Here is a 25,225-nt window from a genome sequence, read left to right on the forward strand (position 1 = left end):
AATGGCTTTAAGTTGCATCAAGGGAGGTTTAGATTGGATATTAGGAAAAATATATTTACTGGAAGAGTGGTTAGACATTGGAACAGGCTGCCCAGAGAGGTAGTGGAGTTGCCATCCCTGGAGGTGTTCAAAAAAATGTGTAGATGTGGCACTTCAGGGCATGGTTTAGGCGGCCTGGGGGTGTTGGGTTGATGGTTGGACTTTATGATCCTAGAGGTCTTTTCCAACCTTAATAATCCTATGATTCTATGAAGTGTTATAAAGATTAACTTCATTATCTTTCTGGACTCTCAGCATATCCTGCTTTAGAAGGATGACTTAATACTAATTGTTCATGAACACTGACAGAATGACCTCTCTCTGTCAGCTTTGCCTGTTCAGAACAAACACTGAAATGCAACTGTCAGTAGTGAAGAATTTGTTTATAAGCTATCTAGGACATGAACAGACTTTTCACTGTCTAATACAAGGTTGCATAGTTCTTATCGGAGATGCGTGTCCTTAAAATGTTAGCCATAACAGTAGACTTTTGAAAGTACAACTATGTCAGAGAAGAGTGAGTATGGATTTGTTTTTAATATCTTCTATGATGTTAAAATCTTGATGTCAATCATGTCTTGTTCTACAACTGGAACTCCTACAAGGCGAAATTGTACAAATAAGTGCCATATTGTTTTCCCTATTCTCATCCTATTTTGGCTATACCTAGAGACCAGCTCTGAGGACAGGCCCATCATTTGGTTTTCGTACCTTTTTAATGCTTGGCCTATTCTTTATCAGTCCTTAGTGCTTCCAGTTCTGGTGAGGTGGTAGAAATATGTGTTTTTTCTAAGAACTTATGGAGCCTATACTGTTTTTTCAGAAGTGTCTTTCAAAACCAGCAGATACTGAATAGGAAAACTGTACGTTACAGTAGTGTCTTAGAGGCGTAATTTTAAAATTGTAGAACATGAGAAAAACCTTGCATGATCAGACCAAATGTCCACCTAACTGAGCATCCTGTCTCCAACACCAGCTGATGCTATGGGAAGAAAGTAAGAATTGGATGAGCATGTAGGGATGCTTCCTTAGAAAAACCTCACAACCTTCAGTGATTTGTGACGTGGAATTTTTTGAACGTATAGCTCTAGGTGGCTTTTTCTTCTATGAATTTGTTTGGCTACTTTTGAGGCCCCATGTAAATGATCTGACAAGAGTGTGTTCTCTTTTCTGTAGATGGGTAAGCATGTGTTCCTCAGAGAAGGTAAGATAAGGTCAAGGAAATGCCCTCTGCACTTAAGCATAGTGAGGTTTGTGAGGCTTGGTTCCTAGAGGAGTTGATTTTTAAGCCTTTGACCTGCCTCCAGGAAAAAATGTCTCCTTGTGGTTATTAAGCAGTTGAGTTTAGACTGTGTAATTTATCAAGCAATTTGTAATAGAATATGTAAGCAGCACATTCCCTTTGCAGATGCTCTTTCATGTTTCATGGGTTTTTTTGGAGATGGTGGCAAAACTGTTGGTGTCTGGAGAAGGAAAGACGTTGAAATATCATACCTTTTATAGAATTCACCTGCTAATCATAGAATCATAGATTTGTTAAAGTTGGAAAAGACCCTTAAGATCATCAAGTCGAACTGCTAACCTATCCTCAAGAACCACGTCTGCCCTTCTTTTAAATACCTCCAGGGATGGAGACCCAACCACCTCCCTGGGCAGCCTGTTCCAATGTTTGACAACCCTTTCGGTGAAGAAGTTTTTCCTAATATCCAACCTAAACTTCCCCTGGCACAGCTTCAGGCCATTTCCTCTCATCCTATCGCTTGTTACTAGGGAGAAGAGACCGACCCCCACTTTGCTACAACCTCCTTTCAGGTAGTTGTAGAGAGCAATAAGGTCTCCCCTCAGCCTCCTCTTCTCCAGACTAAACAACCCTATCTCCCTCAGCTGCTCCTCATAAGACTTGTTCTCTAGACCCTTCACCAACTTTGTTGCCCTTCTTTGGACATGCTCCAGCACCTCAATGTCCTTCTTGTACTGAGGGGCCCGAAACTGAACACAGTATTCAAGGTGCGGCCTCACCAGTGCCGAGTACAGGGGCACAATCACCTCCCTGTTCCTGCTGGCCACACTATTCCTGATACAAGCCAGGATGCCATTGGCCTTCTTGGCCACTTGAGCACACTGCCGGCTCATGTTCAGCCATCTGTCAACCAATACCCCCAGGTCCTTTTCCTCCAGGCAGCTCTCCAGCCACTCCTCCCCAAGCCTGTAGCGTTGCATGGGGTTGTTGTGACCCAAGTGCAGGACCTGGCACGTAGCCTTGTTGAATCTCATACCGTTGGCTCTGGCCCAACGATCCAGCCTGTCCAGGTCCCTCTGTAGGGCCTTCCTACCCTCCAGCAGATTGACACTTCCACCCAGCTTGGTGTCATCTGCAAACTTACTGAGGGTGCACTCAATCCCCTCATCCAGATCATCAAGGAAGATATTGAACAGGAGCAGCTCCAACACTGAGCCCTGGGGAACACCACTCATGACCAGCCGCCAACTGGATTTGACTCCATTCACCACCACTCTCTGGGCTCGGCCATCCAGCCAGTTTTTAACACAGCACAGAGTGCACTTGTCCAAGCCGTGAGCAGCCAGCTTCTCCAGGAGAATGCTGTGGGAGACAGTGTCAAAGGCCTTACTAAAGTCCAAGCAGACAACGTCCACAGCCTTCCCCTTATCCACTAAGTGGGTCGCCTTATCACAGAAGGAGACCAGGTTAGTGAGGCATGACCTCCCTTTCATAAACCCACGCTGTCTGAGCCCGATCCCCTGGGTGTCCCGCATGTGCTGCGTAATGGCATTCAAGATGATCTGCTCCATGACCTTTTCCGGCACCGAGGCCAGATCCTCCTTCCGACCCTTCTTGTAGAGGGGTGTCACATTTGCTAGTTTCTAGTCACCTGGGACCTCCCTGGTTGACCAGGACTGCTGATAAATGATGGAGAGTGGCTTGGCGAGCTCCTCTGCCAGCTCCCTCAGTATCCTCGGGTGGATCCCATCCGGCCCCATGGACTTGTGAACATCGAGGTGAAGGAGCAGGTCGGTGACTGCCACCTCTTCAACAGCTGGGACTTCATTCTGCATACTAGCTCCATTTCCCAGCACAGGGGCCCGACAAGCCCAAGGATGACCAGTCTGACTATTAAAGGCTGAGGCAAAGAAAGCATTAAGTACCTCAGCCTTCTCCTCATCTTTCGTGGCAAGGTTACCTTCCACATCCAACAAAGGAGGGAGATTCTCCCTGGCCCTCCTTTTGTCACTGATGTATTTATAAAAACATTTTTTGTTATCTTTAACGGTGGCGGCCAGTTTAAGTTCCAGCTGGGCCTTTGCCTTCCTAATCTTTTCCCTGCATAACCTCACAACATCCTTGTAGTCCTCCTGAGTCACCGGCCCCTTCTTCCAAAGGCGGTAAGCTCTCCTTTTTCTCTTGAGTTCCAGCCAAAGCTCACTCTTCAGCCAAGGCGGTCTTCTCCCCCGCCTGCTCGACTTACGGCACATGGGATCGGCCTGCTCCTGCGCCTTTGAGACTGCCTTCTTTAATAACATCCAGCCTTCCTGGACTCCTTTGCCCTGTGGGTCTGCCTCCCAAGGGACTCTGTTAACCAGATGCCTTAACAATCTAAAGTCTGCCCTTCTGAAGTTCAGGGTAGCGGTCTTGCTGACCCTCTTCCTTACTTCTCCAAGAACTGAGAACTCAAATGACAGTATGTGTTCTAAGCTAAAACCTGGAAGAGAATGTTAGTGTTTGAAAAGACCTTAATAAGTTCTTTAATATAATACAGATGCATAGATGTAATGGCATTAGTGGGCAACAGTACATTGAAAGAAGCGTATTTATTATAACATGTTCATTAGTATTTTTATTACATCATTAATATTAATGTCTTTGGATGTCTGCTGCTGTGCTGCCACAAGGCTATTTGTCATCAGGAAACTTAAGGAAGAGTTGCTTATAAGTGAAAGCAGTGAGCCTGCTCAACTGTTTTACTCCCTTCGGTTTTCCAACTTACTGATATTTGTCTTTCTTTGTAGTTTATATTCTAAGCAAGCTGGGAACTCATTTTAAGGAAGCAAAGAAATCTTTTAATCTCAGTTTATCAGGATCTAGGATACTGCTTTCTGATATGGATTACAGCCAGTCTGGTAATACTTGTGAGTTACGGAGATGTGGCCTAATATGCATCTTCCTCTGAAGTAAGCACTAGGGTTCCTGAAATTCAAGGATTGTATAAAAAGACACAAAATCAAATCCTTTGCAGAACAGTACAAACAACTTTTATGTAGATGAAGCAACACAGAGTAGTGTCATACAAACTTACTATTAGTGGTTGTTAGCAATCAGCTTTCATAAAGCATGCTTTCAGCAAAATTCAGTAGGCCACAAAAAGAAAAATGTAAATACCTTTATTGTAATTCGATGTTTCCAGGCTAGCAGGAATATCATTTTTAAAAAAAGAGATTGCTGGTTACACAGTGTTTTCTGAATAAGCTAAGAAGCTTAACATGATTGATCATCAGCCTTCCAACTCATGCAGCAGTCTTACAGTCCACCTTAGAATGTGAAAAGCTGCATCATGCATTACCTGCTTACCACCAGTCTTTTTCTACATTGAACCTTAATGCAGTGTTACCTTAGGGTAATATTCACTACTGTAGACAGTCTAGTACCTGTCACAGTTTGGTTTTATTGAAAGTAACATGCTGAGTCAGCAGTGAAATTTTTCTATTTGTTGAGTTCTGTGCAGCTTACGGTTGTTTTTTATGATTTTATTTTTTGCATTTAGCACACATACATGCATCAGTTTGTTGTAATCAGCTGGAATTTTTTTTAGTGGCTGACAGTTCAGGCACTGGTTTTGAGCTATTTGATACAGTTACTGTTGTGGGATTTTTTTTTTTTTTAACCATAAACCTCTGGACATTGGGATTTACTTGAATGTCTAGAAAAGGGAGTGTAATTTCAGATAGAAGTTTCTTTTTTACAAATACTAAAGCCTACCCAGGAGCCAATACAATTCTTACCTCACAGCATATAAGAAGTGTGATAAATGTTGCTGTTATGTGCAATCCATGGGGATTTCTGTTTGTCTGTAATACACAATTTCCACTTGTCTGTAATACAGGCGAAATCTGCATTACATACTTCGGCTTATTGTACTATTTCCACAATATATTATGTGGGTATGTAGTGACTTTCTAGGCCATTCTACTCTTGTCAATCTTGAGGGAATACTATTTTGTAGCTTCCTGGACATGTTGTGTTGTGCGTCCTTCCTTGTATGTTTGCTTTCTGATGTACTGAGCTTTGATCACTTGATTTAGGATTATACTTCTCAAAAAAGAATCACAGGTATGCACCCCACTTTGAAAAGGATTTTTGACAGAAAAGGTGGGCGTCGTACCTTTGGAAGAGCCACCTTGACGGTGTATACAAACATACTCAATACAAAAATTAACCTGGGCACTTAGTGGTACCTCTTGAAATCCTGGATAGTGCCTGTCCCTCGCTGTGTTGTCAACATAGTAGTTCCATGCATTAATCTTAACAAGGATGAATTGCTGTTCGGAAGCTGTAGCCATTTGAGCATAGTTATTTTAATTTCCCTGGTTAAAAGTGTTTACTGACTTTCAATAAACAAAATCAGTTTCTAATCAGAGAAGACAAGAGATTGAAACTGCCATAGTAACACTGCCCCTGGGTGAAACACATAATAATATTAATCTGCAAATATAACAATGGTGATGTTTGTGTATTCCATGGTGATAGCCTTCTTGTCTGGACTAACAGGATGAAACGTTGTCTGTGATGTCTTCTTCACATCACCAGTTTCATTTTGGTGTAGGTTTTGTGGTTGTTTTGGTGAGGATATCATATATTTCCATCAGTTGGGCAAACAGTACTTTGAAGATAACTACCAAATATGTGCTTTCTAAGTCATGCTCTCATACGATGGGTGAAACGTCTTATCATAGTGGATGTCATGTACGTGGCTACTGAGTGAGGAGGCCTGACCAAAGCCCGAGCTCTGCGATGAGGCTGTTCAAAGTGTCTTACGTTCATCATAGAATCATTAAGGTTGGAAAAGACCTCTAGGATCACCAAGCCCAACCCTCAACCCAACACTACTATGTCTTCCTTCCTCCTTACATTCCTTTGCATTTGTACAGGCAAAAAGGGAAACCTCCTGTTTTGTCAGAACCTGAGAACAACAGCAGATCTTTGTTGGTTAACTTCGTGTATTTTTTGGCTTTTAAAGTGGGCTAACTTTGAATATTTTTAGGAGTGATTCGAGTTTACTGTCATTGATAATTGCCCTTGGATAAGTGCTTGCAGGTATTGCTGCTCTGAGTTACTAACACATTATTTTCTTTTAATGACCTGGGATTTAATACCTTACTGGTTACTGGTTAGGAATGTTTGCCTTTAAATTGATTTTGAAAATCCTTTTAAAAACCATGCACCTTCCTGTGTACCTATCTGATTGCAGTCATCAGGAGTAGAGGCGCATCTCTGCACCAGATACACATACACGTCGTAGGAAATCACTTTCTTAGCAAGGCAGTAATCCTACAGTTTAAATCCCAGCAAAGATCAAGCACGGGTTAACATTTCAAGGTTTTGGGTTTTTTCAGCTTCAGTTTCCAATATAAGCTGTACTTGTACATTATTTATGAATGCTTTTTTATTTCAGTGACAGCTGATGAGCTATGGAAAGGAGCTTTGGCAGAAACTGGTGTGGGCGTGAAGAAAGGAAGAGGAAAGAGAAGGAAGAAGAAGCTAAGGAAGAATCTCAATAAAGGCCAGGAGATCGGTGAAGGTAGATTGACAAATAAGGGGCTGGAGACATGTCTTGACCTTTTCATGTATAGTGTTTCTTGATTTAATAAATTGACAAATTGCTGTTAATTTCTGTGGTGTCAGAACTGCTTGATTTGCCTTTTAAAAAAATACTGATGTTGATTAATGTTGTTCTTCGTTTTTAAATATAAATTCTGTGTCATAAAACACACTTGAAATATGTGAGAACCTTTCCTTTTATTGCATTTTTCCAGTGTGCAGAGTTTCAGTTCTAATTTGGCATAAAATATAATAATTTTTTTTTTCTGTTATTCTTAAGGACGCTCCGGTTTCCTCTGGCCTGGTCTTAATGTTCCTGTGATACAAAGTGGTAGAGTCCAGGCAGTTACTCAGCGAAAAAAAAGAAGAACGAGAGAGAATTCAGTCTCAAATTGTTCAGCAGAGAGATACATGGGAGAAGAAAAGAAAAATAAAAGTGAAGAGAGAGGGAGGATGGAGTGGGAGTTGCTGGGGAGGTGTCATTCTGGATCCTCCTGACCCAGGTCCTAATGGAGGTAAGAAAACTGAATATCTGTCTTAGTCTTATTTAGGCTTTCTGGTAAGGGACTCAGAGAAAGTGAGATCCAAACTTTTCCTGTGATTGAAAATCAATTTTATACTTCTGTCTTATATAGCCATACATGAAGCAAGGCAGCTAAATCAAATAACAAGTTGTTTTAATACCAGTTAAATCACTGCTTAGTTTAATATAGGTATTACAGACTCTATGAAATTATGCTATATTACAGAGTACTGTATTATGTTGTAGACTGTTATAGGAGTCTTGAAGTATGGAAATATTTTTCTGTTATCAACAATTGTCTTGAATATGAAATGTAGCCATGTTTTTCATAGTTTCTGATTTATCCCGCAGGATCTTTTAAGGCTTTTTTTTTTTTTTCTAGTTCCTATAATGAAATACAGTTAAAGATTATGTAGTTTGAATGTAACTAATGTTTGTTTATTTATTTGCTGCCTAGTTTTTAATATCGTAGTGAAACTAGAGGCCCTATATGTGGAGTGGAGAGGTGACCTTCACTTTTTTTGCAGTGTTGTCATTCAGACCACTAGAAATTCAATAGTATTGTTTAACATTTAGAAGACTAATCCTTTCCAAGTATTTGAATATGAAAATGAGTTGTTACTCATATTCAGCTGAGTTTTTCTTGTGAAGCACTTAATGATGCTTGTATATTTATTGTTGTCTTTCCATAGGCTTCTATAGTAAGATGAGCTAGGAAAGGTGTTTTCTAGCACTGTTGTTTCAGGCTTGTTGCATACTCCAGTCATTCTAACAGTTCAGCTTGTTCATGTTTTCAGAACTCTCTTTGCCCCAGTGCAAGCTTGGATCTTGGAACATACATCGCAACAAGTCAACATAAATGGGAAATTACGTGTATGGAATCACAATTATATTGTTGCCTGATCTTTTTGCAGTCATCTGTGCTCCCCTGTCTGCCTGGTGCTTTGTTGATTAATTTCTTTCTGTCTGTGAATATTTTCTGGTTACATTCTATTGGGCATTAATTAAAAATTCAGGCATGCTTTGAACCAAGCCATTGTGTAGAGGGAGCATTGTCTTTCCAGTGTGATCTAATGTCTTTGTCTGTGTAGACTGAAGTTACGCTGGTATTTTTGTACGTTTCTGCTTTGTATATTCATGCCGTTGTTGCTATCTACTACTCTGTTGCCTTTTCAGGTTTTCCATTGCTGTAGCTGGTATAGATGATTTTGTGGCTTCTGTCTCCATAGTATCTGAGATACATTGTTTCCCTCAGATTTACCTTGTGAATTTAAGGAGAGATTGCCTGCCCACCACTTCAAGTATTTTTTGGTTGTCTTCAATTTTAAGACCAATGCATTCTATTTTAATATCAGCATAGTTCTGCAGTATACAAATGAAAGATTTCCTCTATTTACTTCCCTGCATTTCATTTTATTACCTTGAAAGCAGATCTTTTGTGGGAGGTAATGGTGTGAGAATGGACTTGGCAGTCAGCGAATCTTAAAACTGAACAATAGAAGATTTGAGAAATTAATTAATTTTTCCAAATTCCCCATAAGTCAGTGGTGGAATACAGAGAAAGTCAAGAAAATTTCACGGTTCTAGTTCCATACTTTGAACACCAGACTATGTTGGTTTTAAATTCAAATATATTTTTAAGTAGTATATTCCATTAAAAGAGGTGACAGCTGTTGCAAACAACATTTATGCATGTCTGAATTTTACCTTCTGGTGTTTTCCTTGATTTTGCTTTTGGCTGATACTGTTGATGTTGATTACTTGCATTAAAGTTGGCTGTGTGGAGGGCTATAATAGCCAGGTCAAGTTCTGTCAAAAAGAAGAAAGGGTACTGCAGTCAAAATAGGAAAACGAAACTGTTAGCTTGTATTATAAATGTGCTTGAGAAAAAGCAGTTTCCAATTAGTATACACTGATTTCCTTTTAATCTGCTAAAATTGTGGGGATTTTCAGATCCCCATAGTTCTTTCAGCATCTTCTTGTTCAGATAATTAATGATTTTGCAGAGGAACTGGGACATTGGCTGCATGCAAAGCACTGTCAAAGTGGTAGGAGGAATAGACCTGAAATCACCAAATGCAATGAATCCTCTTGTCCTGACGCTGTGGCGTGGCTGGATTCCCTGATGTCTAAGCAAGCACGAGCTCTGATTGAGATACCGCAGTTCAGCCCTTCTTAGTATTCTGATGTTAGATTCTGTAGTAGCAAACGAGGTTGAGCATATGCTGCAGCTTCCTTTAGCAGCATTCATATTTCCTAATGGAAACAGGTACAAGAAGTTTGTAGAAACCTCCATGTTGATAGCCTTCAACATCTGACAAATTTGTTTGAAATTGACCAGTTTGTGTTTTTAAAAAAATAATTGGGGACATACTGTGATTTTTATATGCTCCATTCTTGCAGGGCAATCTTCTTCCACTACACCTTTACTTATTGTGCTAGCTATGAGTAGAGAAAGACCATATTTTTCAGTTGCAAATAGTTATTTTTCTTCCAAGTTTACAGTATTTCCATGCAACCGGAGAGGTTTCAGAGGGGGAACAGAGTGCCTGTTGGCATTCATATCCTCTACTGTGAGCTAGAAGTCTACTTCTTGTAGACTAACAAATCTCTGAATTGTGCCAAGAGGATCATGTTTATGATCATCTTGGAGGTTATGTGTAAACGATAAAGCAATGTTTGGTGAAGGAATGAGTCTCCAGTTCTTCACCATTATACTGTTTTCAGCTCCCCAGCCTTTCTCCAGAATCTCACTGTGACTACACCAAATAAAATAAGTATTAAATGCTTTAATTAACACTGTTTGTCTATGTTACACTGAAATGCTTTTGTTCATGAGATAAATTGGAAAAGCAGGAGGCTGGAAGGATCTCTTATCTATTCTGCTTCTTGTACCAAGACGTTGCGTTTTGCTCCACTGTCCATTGTTTTCAAAGTTAGGGTTTTTTCCCACAACCAAGCTGATAATAGAACACTCTTTGTGGAAAATGTATCTGTATTAAAATGTAGATCAATTATAAGTATACTCTCAATTGCATAAAAGGAAACAAATACATTTGCAATTTATATTCATGTGTTTGTGCGGTCATTAGGTTTTGAAATAGAAACTCAGAGAAAATTGGATTCTTTGGCAGTATCCATGATTTGCAGCAATTTTGCCTGCTTTCGTAAAATGGATTTTGAGAAATCCTAGTGGAACTGCTGATAGTCAAGCCTCAGGGATCTGCTTGCTGACTTTTCATGTGTCAAGGTGAAGGCCTTTGGAAAAGATCTGAGCGGGCTGCTGTTTGCATGGAAATGCTTTCTCATTTGACTTTCTGTCTTTGGAGGCGGTACCTGTAGATGCCCGCATCATGCCCAGAGCTTTCCAGTATTCTTGCTCTTTCCTCCCCCACAATGTTGTAAGACATTAAAAAAAAACCCCAAACATATACTTCTTTGAAGTCCCTTCTAATGACAGCAGAAACTTAACTTTCTGTGCAGTGACACTAAAGAATATGTTCAGCACTTAGAGCTGAATATGTAATGCTTATCTGAAGAGAGCTCTGTGTTCAGTGTTTCATTACCACTGTGATGAAAAGACCTGAACACAGATGTGACGTAGAAGTGATGTTTATTTTACAATGCAAAACACCTTAACTGTTACTAGACAAAATAAATGATGCTGTAATTGTCTTTGGTTGCAAATGGTTTTTTTCAGGCAGAATCTGAAATTGAAAGGGGAAAAAAAAGTCAGGCAATGTGATTCTTGATTATAAGAAGTGGCTATGTATTGCTTTGTTTTATCCTCCTTCTCCCCTTCCTGGAATTTCACAGAAGTATGTATCAAGAAAAACTTGCAATTTCTTTGAATCCCTTTTGATTGCCTAATACAAGTTTGAGAATATTCTGAACAATATTGAATAATAGTTTGGCCATGATGGAAGTGACCCATTTAGTGATTTACCTTTTTATTTTTTAAACATTTACAGCCTTTGCTCAGTGTAAATGAAATTTGGGGTTCATTTACAGTTCTAGAGCAGTATTTAGGGAAGAAGGCAGTTACGCTGCCAGCCAGTGAAAAGTGAAAACATTGTTTTCATAACACACCGTGGATAGTTGTTTTTCTTAGCATTTCTGCTATGTTGGAAATTATTAGGAAGAATATTGGATATAATTTAACAAAAATGCTTCAATGTAAGTGGTAAGTTGCAGTGATTTCCAAAAGAAAGCTTCAGATTTAATTTGGAGAGGCTATATGGTTTAGCTTGTGATCAAAATAATCAACAGATTCTGAGGATGTCTCAGTTTTTCTATCAGCTTTGCTTTCTGTGTGATGTTCAAACCAACCAGTTAAATTTATATGTCTTGCTTAACCATTAAAAACTGATTGTTTTTCCTCCTTTTTGCTACGCTAGTTATTTAGATTGGACAGTCATTGGAGACAGTTTCCATCTTACTTCGCTGCATGCATGGTACTTAACAAGATGAGATACTGATTGCAGGTGGAGGCTGGGATCCCTAGTAGAGCACAATTAATGTATTTAACAGTTGTCATCTCTTAATTATAACAGGAACTGTGTTGTAATTATAATGAGAGTAGTATTACACTTTCTGGGAAGTTATTTTAGCTAGATTTTCTTTAAGTTAGTTTTCTTCACATACATGGGTTTTACTAAAGAAATGAAAAAACCCTGTGCTTTATAAATGAGAGCTACATGCTGTTTCTTCACTGACCTTATTCTAAAAGAGATCGAATGAATAGAGTCAAGTATAAAAACATATTTGAGGTCTCTTAAAAAGGAAGTAACTAGTAAACCTCACTTAAGATATGTTTGTTCAAATTATTCTTACCTTTTCTACTTACTGCTGAGATTAATTTATAAATTACAGTTACCTAAAAATTGTGTCCTTTTTAAATTATACCACCTGCAGGGAGCTGTGCTGATAGGTAAATAAAACAAGGAAATGTAATACCCCATTTTTCTCCCAACAGAAACTTTTGAAGATTTTGAAACAAGAGTCATTGAGGTAAGCATTACAAATCTTTTCAAAGACTTTAAATAATTACCAGAATTTTTTATTGAGCTTGCAATTATTTAACCAGTCTTTGCTAAGTCAATCTTATAGCAGTAGGAATTAGTCTGGTATTCTGTTTCAACTGCATGACATAATCTGTCATTCTTTCCATTGTGGCCTTATCCTCTCTATTGAGTAAATAATACCTAATCCAAAGGCAGCTTTGACAACTCTGAAATGGCGAATGCCTGCAAATAAAGCTTTAATAGTTTATGTACAACCATAATAAGAAACGTAGTAAAGTGCTAGCGTTATTTCTCAGGCAAAACTACAAGTAGGAAGTTGTATAATTCTGCTTGTAAAATAAATAATTAATTGAAGCTGGGGAGGGGCAGCTCAGGGCAGAGAATGAGTGGAATGAAGATCTCATTTTGTGTGCTGCTCAAGTAGTAGAATATTCACTTGTCCTAGATGTCTTAACCTATGATATTTGTATCTTCTGGAAAAATACTCTGTCAGAATTTCCCATTCATAGTTTTATATACACACTTTGTGCTTATCGACATGGTAAGGATGATGGTTATGACAAGACTAATGCAAGTCTTGTTTCCACCCTCATTTCTAAACAGGTTGTATTGCATCATCTCACTTGAAAAATATCTATCAATCAAAAGTAGTAACTGACAAAAGATGTCTGTTTCTGGTATTTTCCTTGTCTATGGGTTTTAGTAAATAAGATCTAATATATGCTGTAAATCCTGCTATCTTTATTTGCACGTAATAAGGTTGACTCCCACGTGCTTTTTTCCCAAACTTACTCCTGATTGGACTTCATTGAATTATTCTCTGTACTCTTGAACTCTGACCCTGGCTGACTAGGGCTTTTTTTGTGGAAGTGTGGAATGTTTTACATAACAGCATATCTGACCTAGGTATTTAATAAAATCATTGAATCACCTTAGAATAATTTTGTTGTGGTAAGTTGAGAAGCTACAGAGACTTAAAAATAATTAATCTCTTACATTTCATGACATTGTCACCTTTTTTTAAACATACAGTAGCTTTCCAATGTGTAAATGGTTGTATGCAGTGCCTTGATTGGTGGGAAGTGATATTAGCTGACTACTAAATTGTTGTCGCTCAAGATATTTGCTGCCTGACAGCAAAACTTCAAGCTAAAGGGTAAGGTCCTTAGCACTACCAGTACTGTAGTGACCCAAATTCTTAATGATTTCAACAGAAACACAACTCAGAATGTGGTCAGAGAAGATACTTATTGCAAATACGATAAATATTATTGTATTTTTTTACTTGTGAAATGCAAAGCATTAGTAATGCAGATATGTGGACCCATGTTAATTCTCTATGGAAAAGCCATTATTGAAGAAGGCAATTTGCAATTCATTCCACAGCAGACCGTTAACAGTTAGTGCTACATACACCCACACTATCGCAAGATATTTTATGCTTCCCATTTATCTTATTAGTTTTTCTTTCATTTCAAATACATTAGTTGCTATGGAAACCATAGAACTAGTATAAACTTTGTTGGGGGGAATAATGACTTCAGGAATAAATTGATTTCTTGTAACTCATTTGGTCCCAGTTCAGAATCAGGTGATGCATAGCATCTAGAAAGGGAGCAGCTCTGGAAGTGAGAGCAGTTGTTGGCTTTCTATCCTTGCATGTTCCCTTCTCTTCTACTTGCGTTCTAATTTTAGAGTTGGAAACTACTTGGCCACTGCTACCACAAGTCTCACTATCTGTGTCCAGAAGTTTGGTTTTCAGATAACTGAAGTATCAAAATTACTAGGTATTATATAAATAAATGTGCTAAAAGGACTTAATAGTTCCTAAAATGATTGATCCATTAGAAACATGTACAGTGTGGAAAATAGACTACTTCCAGCTGGGGGCATCAGAAAGCCCTCAGATAAGATACGATTTGGCCAAGTCTTTCTTGTTCCTAAGTTTTGATCTTACTGGTGAAGGAGAAGGGGCTGAGAGAAATTCAGTGTTTCCTGCAGCACTTTTTGGTGGGGTGAGATCTTAGAGCCATGTTCAGCTCCTTGTGCCCGGAAGCCCACCTCACTAGCCTGGGGAGCCCCACAGAGCAGGAAACTGTGCCTCTGTCTCTTCAGGTCAGCTGCAGGGTGGAGGAAGGCATCCTTGCGGAGCATTCTGCAGAGGCAGTTGTGAGACAGCACTGCCATTCTGGAAACAGCTGCTGTAAGGTGACTTCCTTTGCATAATTGGGCACCAGAGTGGAAGAATCTGAGCCTCCAGTAATGGCCACTGAACTATCACAGACCAAATGAATTCCTCAGGACTTTTTGTCAAAATTTGGATTGTGCTTTGATTAAACCTTGTTATACAAATATATGGTGCATAAATCAACCCTGTAGCTTTGTGTGTAAAGTAATGAGAATCATAGGATATCTTGAGTTGGAAGGGACCCATAAGGATCATTGAGTCTAACCCCCTGCTCCTCGCAGGACTACCTAAAACTATGACTAAGAGCATTGCCCACACACTTCTTGAACTCTCACAGGCTTGCGGCTGTGACCACTTCTGTAGGGAACCTGTTGCAGTGACTGACCACCCTCTGAGCGAAGAACCTTTTCCTAATGTCCAATCTGAACTTCCCCTGACACATCTTCATTCCACTTCCTCGTGTCCTATCGCTGGTCACCAGAGAGAGAAGATCAGCACCTCCCTATCTGCTGCCCCCCTTGAAAGTTGTAGGCTCCAATGAGGACACCCCTCAGCCTTCTCTTATCCAAGCTGAACAAACCGAGTGACCTCAGCTGCTCTTCATAAGTCTTGCCCTCGAGACCTTTCACCATCTTGGCCGTCCTCCTCTGGGCACTCTTTAATAGTTTGATGTCTTGCTTATAACTGAGGTGCCCAAAACTGCACACAGTACTCCACCAGTGCAGAGCGGGGCAATCACCTCCCTTGACTAGCTATGCTGTGTTTCATGCAGCTCAGGACACATTTGGCCCTTTGGCTGCCAGGGGACACTGTTGACTCACTTTCAGCTTGCCGTCAACCCAAATCCCAAGATCTCTTTCTGTGGGGCTGGTATCCAGCGTCTTATTCCTCAATTTATATGTATAACCAGGATTACCATGTCGCTTGCTTTTGTTACATTTCACATGATTGATGATTGCCCAGCTCTCTAGTCTATCCCATTCTCTCGTAAGGCCTCTCTATCCTTAAGGGAGTCCGGGGTTCGTCCTAATTGAGTGTCATTGGCAAACTTACTTAATGTACATTTGACTCCTGCATCCAGATCACTTATAAAAATATTAAAGAGCGCTGGCCCTAAAATTGAGCCCTGGGGAACCCCACTGGTGAGTGGCCACCAGCCTGAGGTAAACCCAGTCACTATAACTCTTTGAGCCCGACCTGTCATCCAGTTGTTCACCCAATATAGTATGGACATGTCTAGCTGTATGCTGGATATTTTGTCCAGCAGGATACTGTAAGAGACAATATCAAAAGCGTCGCTAAAATATGAAAACCCCACATCTGCTGGCTTCCCTTGGTCAACTAGACAGGTGACCTTGTCATAAAAGGAAATCAAGTTAGTTAAATAGGACTTTCATGTCATGAACCTGTGTTGGCTATGACCAATTGTGTAAATTTGTCACTTAAGAACACTCTCATGTTATTTACTTACCTACAGATTAAATTGCTTATTAGATTTATGTTCCTTTCAGGATTGTCATCAGAACTTTCATTTGCAATTAATATTTAACTGATTTATTATTGAAAAACTATACTAGTCTAACTGCTGCTTTTAAAAAGAGACTTCTTTCATTTCTATTCGCAATCTGAGAGCCAAGGTATTAACCTGAGTCAGTACACGTTCTCTGATAGATGCGCATCAGGTCTTTTTGCTTAATATCAATGTTGACACCCTTTTATCACTACAAAATAAAGTGACTCTCCATTGAGTTGTTATGCAATTTTAAATGGGTAGAGGTGATGGTTCATCACTTTAGTCTTGTCATTACTAGAGCTTCTCTTACCAAAGAGCTCTGTGAAACATTGCCTGTGTTTTTAGCCAATAATCTGTTGTATTTCAATCCAGACAAGGTATTTGTTCCAAAGTATCTGTGTTTGAATTTCTTTTTAGTTTCACTCACAGCATGTTATCTTGTGTTCCACTACCAAAGCTCACCAGTGATGCCCTTTTTGGAAGGGATCACGCTCTCTCTGTCCACTACTATGCACTGCCATATACTGTTGGAACAACTGTTTTTTCTTCATGCAAATCCTTTTTAAATCCTTGATCTGACAAAACTGGCAAGGAGTAACACGTTCTTAATTAGTAGGATGCATTTGAAAACGGTTATTCTGTCTCAGGATTTTGCATTGTGGTCATAGTAAAATCTCATATTCAGATTTTAATCTCTTTGGGACTGCAACTGTCTTCTGCACTGCATATTTCTAAACAAGCTATAAATGCCAAACATTGATTTTCTTGCCAGACCTTATGTCTGATTGCATTTTTCTTGGAATGTGGCCAAACATCTCCCTTTTGAGACAGGAAAAAGTGAACCAGTCCCTTGACAATAAAATCAGAGCTGCTGCCTAAAGCACTGTGAAATCAAGTGTTTAGTTGGTTTGGAGAGAAAGGAAAAGGTTGCCCTTTAAATGGGGTTGTAGTCAAAGAGGGAAGGAGATGGCCATGTCCCAGTCCAGAACAGGATCAAATGTATAGAGCGTAAAGTCCCTTTATCTACCAGTTTTGCAGGGTTCATTGCAACACAAGGCTGCATAGGTTTAAGAATAGGATGCAATGTGTGAGAGACCTTAAAGCTACATGAGTATCTAGTTTCCGTCACTGTTTCTTCTGAGAAAAAAGCAGATGCTTTAAGTTAGGGAAATAAATAAAGTACTTTAATAAGGCACCATGTAAGAGTATTGTTATTTAGAGGCTTAGGATAAAGGGTGGAACCAGAAGCACTGAATATCAGCTGTGAACCACATCTCTCATGGAGGCAAAGTTTTCTGTCCTTTTGTTTTTAGCTCTCAAGTCCCTGTCACCGTTTGTGTCACTTGTCTTTGGAATGATGGTCAACTGCCTTTTCTTGAAATTGATTTGCCATTCCTTGGTCAGGTACTTTCCATGAAGAAATGTTTTATGCAGAAATTACTTTCACCAACATTTGAGAATTTTTGTGTTACAGGAGCCTATCCATTGTCTTAATTGAAAAATATGTGGCCAGAGTAGGTAGAATTACCTAGTTGCCAGAATTAAAATTAAATACCTGTTAAATGGTCTTGAGTAACTAATAAATAGTCTGTACTGAGTGCAAGAGTAAGAACAAAGTTAATATAACTGCAAGCAGTATTCAGGTCTTTTAAACTGTGTACAAGTGTAGCCTGTTGGAAAGTGAGTTACTTCAAGTATTTGATTGGGAGAGAGGGAATATGAGAAACATTTCTTTAAAGAGAAACTCTGAAAGTTAAAAGAATAATCGGGCAAGTCAGAAGTTGAGTTGACTGACAGCTCTACTCCAAAAGAGCCTCTCAAGGTTCTTTCCTGTCCTGATAAATGAGCTTATGGGTTTCTTTATCCTTGATTATCTTCCTGCGTTGTGCTGTGATGACCGTCAGTAGGGAATCCACCCAGCAGCTTGAATGATTTCTAGATTAATCCTGTGTATTAAAATCCTTGCTTGTTGCAGTGGTTTTGAGTATCTTCCGAGACATGGGAAACAATGATGTCAGACTGGGTAATTAAAAGTCATGAGTTGGTTTATAGATTTTTAAAAATCCTCCGAAGGGGAAAGGAATAAGCTAGTTTATGTGTCTGCTGTAGTAAGGATAAGAAGCAACGAATTAACGTAATGAGTGAGGGAAATTTAGAAATTTAGAGAAGAATGAGTTGCAAATGGAAAAGTTGAATACTAGAATGGATTGTCTGGGAGTATATGGGATGTCTGTCACTGGAGATTTTTAAAAGCAAGTTGCATAAATCTGTCAAGAGAGGGTGGGGAGACAAAATCGGTAACCTTCTAAGACATTTTCCTATGATTCTTGAAGACTTTTCAGGTGCATTTCATTTAATCTGTAGGACATCTTTGTGCACGCCAGTTTTTTCTTACTTCATAAGTAATTTAATTATTAAGGTTAGGGCAGATTTACCTTCAAAGATATGCACTTGGCTCCCAGGTTTTCATCTGACCCTACAATGAGGTGAAAGTAGATCTGTACTATTCTTAGTATATGTGATGGGAGGGAACAGGAGTGCTTTCCTCCCTAGCAGCAGCTGGGACTAGCCTGTAATCTAGTCCATATATATATATATATATGTATGCGGAGATATATATATATCTGTATGTATGCAGATATATATACCCGGAGCAGATGAACTGTTCTTTTTCTGTTTTGGATGCGTTTGAGGGCAATGCTGCCCTGTTAGAACTTCCAAAGGACTCTACCAAATGTCCTACCTGAGTTAAAAATATATTTCCTTACTTCTCCTCATTTCTAGAGTCCCCTCTCCCCCAAAACGTAGCGAATCCCTCCATCACTGAGCTCATGTTTCTTTCTTATAGTCTGTTTGCCCTGAAACAGCATTATGCAGGCATTGTCTCAGATGTTTCGGCTACTCGATGGTATGAAGATGTTGAGCAAAATCACTTTCCAGTATCTGCTGCTCCAGTGGCGATAACATCCTTGCAAATGAAAAATAGTTTCTTTTTCAGTTTTTTTTGCCTAACATCTTTAAACTTTTTTATAGACCTTTCTTTGCCTTGCTGCCTGAGTAATTTTTTTCCTGAATTAAGTTCTCATCTCTTTTTCTTTTTTTTAGTATTCCAGCACTTAGACCTTAGAGTAAGATGAGTATTTGTAGAGTCCCTTCTGTTATCTTGACAAAGCTATATTGTTCTCTGGATATGATAAATATTTATTTTAAAACTAAATTGCTATTTAAGATCAATTTTTACTTTCCAGAGTCCTCAACAGAATGTGTGAGGTGATACTGGTATGCACAAGAACAAATGAAATGAAAGTTAATGAAGGATATCTTTTCCATTAATGCGTGTACTCAGTCTAAATCTTAAGATAACATTTATGAAAGGATCTGACCTTCACTGGCAGTTCATATTTAATGCTCTATATGTTTTGTGTATCTAAACAGACATGAATATAAACCTATACAAATGAGTTTGGTATCAAGAGTTTTTGTTCTCTCAAGTATCTCTAATATATTCTTGTCAGATTTGTCATTGGTGCCTAGAGAGGTAGAAAATAAAATGAGTAGCAAACTTGCACTTAATGTCACAGGTGGTTTATTGCAATAATAAGTACGTTGCATGCTTCCATACCTTATTGCATATGCTAGTGTGCGTATGTCTAGACTTCTCCAAAACAGCTTTTAAAGGATAGTATTATTGGGAAAAAAGCTGGTGATCATCTGATCATGTGTAAGTGCTCACATTTTATGCATTCTTATTTTAACATGCAAAACACGTTATTCCTACGTTTAAAACCACACGTGTCCAGTTTCACTTGAGATGCTAAAATATCAGAAAGCCTTCTCTTTTTTTTTTTTTTTTTAGTTCCTCTTAGATCAGCAGTAGCTCTACACACAGTAGATTGTTGAGGTGGGTTTTGGAAAACCCACACAATTTGTTAAAGTTCTTTAAGTAAATGAGTTGTTGGAGCAGACTGGGCTCTCTGGGCTTTGACTCTGATGTAGCAAAGACCATTTGGACCACTTAGCCTTCAGCTGTGTCTGTGTTGGAAGGCAACTTGTAATAGTTGAGTTGCATGGGCACCGCTCATAAAGGAAGTGATTTTACTTAATGAGCCCTGCAGTTGGCAGAGCTTTCAGTTAATTGAAAGGACACATTGCAGAAAAGTGGCTGTTATTTTGTTTCTGTGACATGTCACAACTGACTGTCAGTTTGGATACCACAGTAGGAATTTACTAAAGTTGGCCGTTTTGTGCTGGCATAATTATTTACAGTCAAATTCATTAGATTAAACAACAAAGTGAGTTGCTGTGCAGTGCTTCCATGTGCTATAGAAATGTGTTTCAATGCTTTATTATATCTGAAAAATAAAAAAGCTTTTAGAAGCAGGCTGGGGCTCTAGTGTTAAATGAGATTGCCACAAATGTGAACTGAGAGAGAGGAGTGGTTTTTTTGCAGAAAAATAGCAGCAGCAGCAAAAAAAGCTTCTAAATTCAAAGCAAGCAGTTAGCTCATGGTAATTAAGTCCTATAATTTTCTGATAGCAGGTATGAGTTTTGAAATAAACAGATCTTCTTTAGCATTCTTAATTTAAATAGATGGCATACATGATGCTATTTTTATGTCTTTTCCATAATTTTTATTTTCGCAACAGTACAGGAGATTAAAATAATGTTTGCTGGGAAATTATACTTTGCAGCAGGAAACTGAAAGCCATTTTTAAAGGACTGTCTTATGAACAAAGATACAAAAGCCACTTTCTGGTGTGATTTTGCTACTAAAAAGGCTGTGCTCCCTTGCTGTGAGAGAAATTGCTTATTGAAGAGTTTTCTTATAGTGTAGAAACAGAAAAGCTAACTTGATTTTTCCCTGCTTGTAGAATACAGTACAGACAAGATCAGATTTTCATGTAAAGTAGAGCTAAAGTTGTCACAGAGAAAAAGCTAGCTTGAGTAAGTGTTAAGGGGCAGCAGCAGGGACTGCGTATTGGTTTTGTTTCTGTCTTTCTTATAGACAATTGCATTACTTGGAGTAGGTGACTTGTGCTACTTGGACTGTTTCTTTCTTTCCCTGCCAACCTGAAGGCACATTTCCTGTTTTGCTCATATATTATGCATAAGAAGAATTTCTGTGAATAAAACTAGTGGCAGTATTTACTGTCATTTAACATAATGTAATAATAATGGTAATGACAATTTACAGTTGTTGATATACGCCGTTCTTATTAACTGGAAGGCTTCATTTGGTGTATCATCCATCCTCAGATGGATTTTTCTTTTCTCTCCAAAATCAACATAGTAACATAGTAAAAAGAAGTAGCCTACATGATGTCATGTGTTATGATAGTATTTTTCTTGTAGTGCAATCAATATTAGAAAGTAAGACCTAGTAATCAGTAAGGTCTGAAAGCACATAACACGAGGCTTTGAATCTCTTTCATGAAGAGGAGCTTGGTAAGGGAGAAAATAAAGTTATAAATTATGCCCTTTGCAAAAGGTAGATCTCTGGGTTTTTTTGTCCAACACAGAAGTTGTCCTCTGCCAGGTGTGAAAATTCTGCCTTTTGATTACTCACTATTATGGTCATGCTTTTTTGTTTCTAATAAAGAGAACTTTACTTGAAGAATTTTGTGCAAGCATGGCCCCTTGTAGCTGGGTCAGTGCAATCTTTCCAGTGGCAGAACAGTTCCCTTTTTCAGCTAGATGGTTAGGATATGGTACTTCCATTTTTAAACAAAAGAAAGATTGAATTCTGTTTGAATGTTAAATTACAGAAAGGTATAGACTTGCTAAAGAAGTGCAGGTCAGGCAATACACTCAGTTTGTACAGAGAAAGGGTGCAAAAGGCAGCAACATGAAGAGACTGATACTATCCTTAATGCTGCTTTCTGCAGATACAAATACACTGGTGCTTTGGTTTATATACAGAGCTTCGTATGTCATGAGCTGGGTCCTGGGATGTTGGTACTATCCGTTTTGGTCCCTGAAATACAAAATCATTTTATGTTGCTATTTTAGTTCAGGGTTATAGATCATTCTTTCTGATTTTATAGGTAAAACTGTATTTGGACCTTTGTATTTTGGGTGTTTGCGTGGTTTTTGTTTGTTGGTTTAACTTTCTAAGAGTGTGGGAAGGGAGGCAATAGAAGAGGACAAAAGAGATCTTTTTTTAACACTTGCATAGTAAAAATAACTAACTCGATCTTCCTTAGATAGAATCAGTCCAAGTAAATTGCATTGAGTGGGTAATTCAGTGGATATTCTGAAAAGCATACGCATTTTCCCAGGAATTGAGTTAGCGATGAACCCTGCAGAAGGCCTCTGAGAAGAAATACTTTTGTCTTATAATCAAGGTAGTGTGCAGTAAATGAAGCCCAGTTCTACGCCTTTCTCTCTCCGTTCATATTCGAGTCCTGATGTGGCACGACTTCATGCAAAACCTGTAATTTCTTAAAGCTGGTGGTTTCTGACAAGTGAGTTTGGTCATTTGCTTGTTCTTCCACTGTTTTATTCAGACATTCAGCTGGATTCAAGCATGCTTGTTTTGATTGTCTGAGACCTGTTTGGATGCAGCATTTACCTCAACTGTCGCGTGGCACTTTGGAGAAGCAAGGCTGAAGAGAGCAGTTGGAAAAAAGCAGTTTTCTGATCAGGGTCTGCACAACTTGCATCTGATGCAGGTTGTGCGGCCCATATGCTGCCCATTTGGATTGCTCAAATTTGCAAGGCAACGTACTGTGTAAATTAGACTTTATTTTGTGAGCTTACTAGCAAGGAAAACACACGCACATATCAAACAAGCACTCAAATCCCTTTGTACTGACTAATATGAACACATGAATTCACTGGTTCATAATATATTTAATGAGGTTTCTAACGCAAAAGTCCTGTAATTCGTAACTTGCAACTTGTAACTCGTGTACCTGTGAGCAAAATAGTTGCCAAACCAACAGTAAGAGTGCTCATCCTTCCTCCTCTGCAATGGCATGGGCATCCCCTGTGGCACACTGGGAAACACAAAAGTCTCAGCAGTCTGGCTGCTGTTGGACTTCAAAATATTTTTGGGTAAGCTGACAAATCTATACCATCCAGCTTGGAAATTTGGTCTGTACCATTGCCATGAGTTAGGGGATTCTGAAGAAGCTGACAGACAATCGGTATGCAAGGATGATGGCTGCTGGGGATGGCAAGCTGCAGGTGGCAGTGGCTGCATAATGACCTTTAGCCCCCCCTTGGCCATTGTGTTTGCCATCATGTTGCCCTCACTTCGACCTAGTGGAGCTGCTGCCAGCATACGTCAGGCCTTAGCCTGAGCTGTGTCTTAGCCAAAATCTGAGCAGGAGTAGAGTGAACAGTCACTATTCCTAGCTGGAAAAGATTAGCAGGAGTTTCAAGGTCTATTTTCTTGCAGTTGAATGTCACCTGTACTTATTTAATCATCTGAATCCAGCCCTTGGCAAATATCAGTGGGACAGTAGAGTCAGTTGGTTGTATGGTGACTCTCATTCTGTTCTGGGACTGTTCAGGGACAGTGACACTAGGAAAGAGTGTCACCAAGCCACAGAGAATTGACTTATCTTAGAAACAGTAGCTTTATGCTGGCACGTGGCAGGGGTAAAGTCAGAAAAACAAAGGTTGTTGGGTCAAAATGATATGAAGGTCCTTGTCTTAAGTCCTTCTAAATGTATTGTCACAAAAGTGCATGCAACTGTAGAGAGTTATCTGTAGGGAATATTAACGCAGAAGAGAGTTATAACTGTATCACTCATTTTGTCATTTGTTTTGCATCCACTTAACAAAAATAAATTGTCTAAGTGCAGCAGCAGGTTGTTAACAGAATATAAGGCCATAGTTTCATCTTTCCATGAAGTAGCAAAAAAACAACGAGTACGTGTTTGTTTTAAGACCACGGAATTAATCTTGGCAGACTTGCTGCTTATGACAAAAAGAATATTCCCTAATATGCAGTCTGAAACCTTCATTTCCTGTAATAAGTCATTGGAAATTGTTTTCCTAGCTATTGTTTTTGCAAAGGCTGCAATAAAAAAGGCTTGTGAAAAGGAAATGCTGCATGAAATTTGAAATTACAGTGTCTGAGATCCAGTGTTTGACATCCTTGACTGAATAATTATGTGGTATACAGGATACTCTCTGAGTAATAATTTACTTCAAATGAGATGTTGACTCAGAAGTACTTTTGGACTATTGGAGCTCTGGATTTTGCTTTTAGATCTACAGGGAAGTTTTCTGTTCCCTGGATGATACTGACAGTGTCTTGAGTTTGACAATGAAAATTTGAGTCGGTTTTTAAGATAGCACCTGAAGCAGCTTGTCATGGGAAAGAATGAGGGGTCAGAGCTGTACATTGGAATGTATTTCTGATATTCTTAGGGTTCTCAAGAGTTTTGGCCTGCCTTTAAAGCAAAGTTTAGGGATGCTACCTTCAACTGGTTCTACTGATTAAATAATTCAATCTTTTTATCTCTTTTAACTGTCAGCCTGTGTGGATAAAATAATTGGCATTTGGAACATTCAGAAGCTTTAAACTGAATTATAATTGGTGATGATTATGGATCATCCCCTGAAAAGGAAACAAAGCCGTTTCAGAAGTAGTGTGGCTTTGAGCATGTGTTATCGTGGGTTAATCTAAAGAATTTGTACTCAGATGTGAGCTATAGTATGAAGCCACGTTTAGACACATGCTGTGTCAGTAGGGCATTTGAGCTATATTATTTTTCCTAGTGAGTTATACAACAAGAGTTTCACGCATGTGAAAACTATCAACACTAAAAATAGTTTAGTCAATAGTTTCTCTGCAGATTGCGCTCATTACTAATTTGGATGAGAACTCCACTTGGGGTTTATCCTAGAGCTGTGATGAATCAGCCCACATGAAAAACACTTCGAGTACCTGGTCAAAAACTTTCATCAGTTTTGCTGAGTGAGGGGTTGTCCTGGTTTCGGCTGGGATAGAGTCAATTTTCTTCCTAGTAGCTGGTATAGTGCTGTGGTTTGGATTTAGCATGAGAATAATGTGATAACACTGATGTTTTAGTTGTTGATAAGCAGCATTTATGCTAAGTCAAGGGCTTTTCAGCTTCCCATACTCTGCCAG

At 39.0% G+C, this 25,225-nt stretch overlaps 1 pseudogene; it reads left to right on the forward strand.

Annotated features, from left to right (window-relative positions):
• Positions 1 to 25,225, forward strand: part of LOC142055063 (small ribosomal subunit protein uS5m-like) — a 71,142-nt pseudogene that overhangs the window by 23,875 nt on the left and 22,042 nt on the right.

This window comes from Phalacrocorax aristotelis, chromosome 3 (genome assembly GCF_949628215.1).
Source record: "Phalacrocorax aristotelis chromosome 3, bGulAri2.1, whole genome shotgun sequence".
Classification (NCBI taxonomy): Eukaryota; Metazoa; Chordata; class Aves; order Suliformes; family Phalacrocoracidae; genus Phalacrocorax; species Phalacrocorax aristotelis.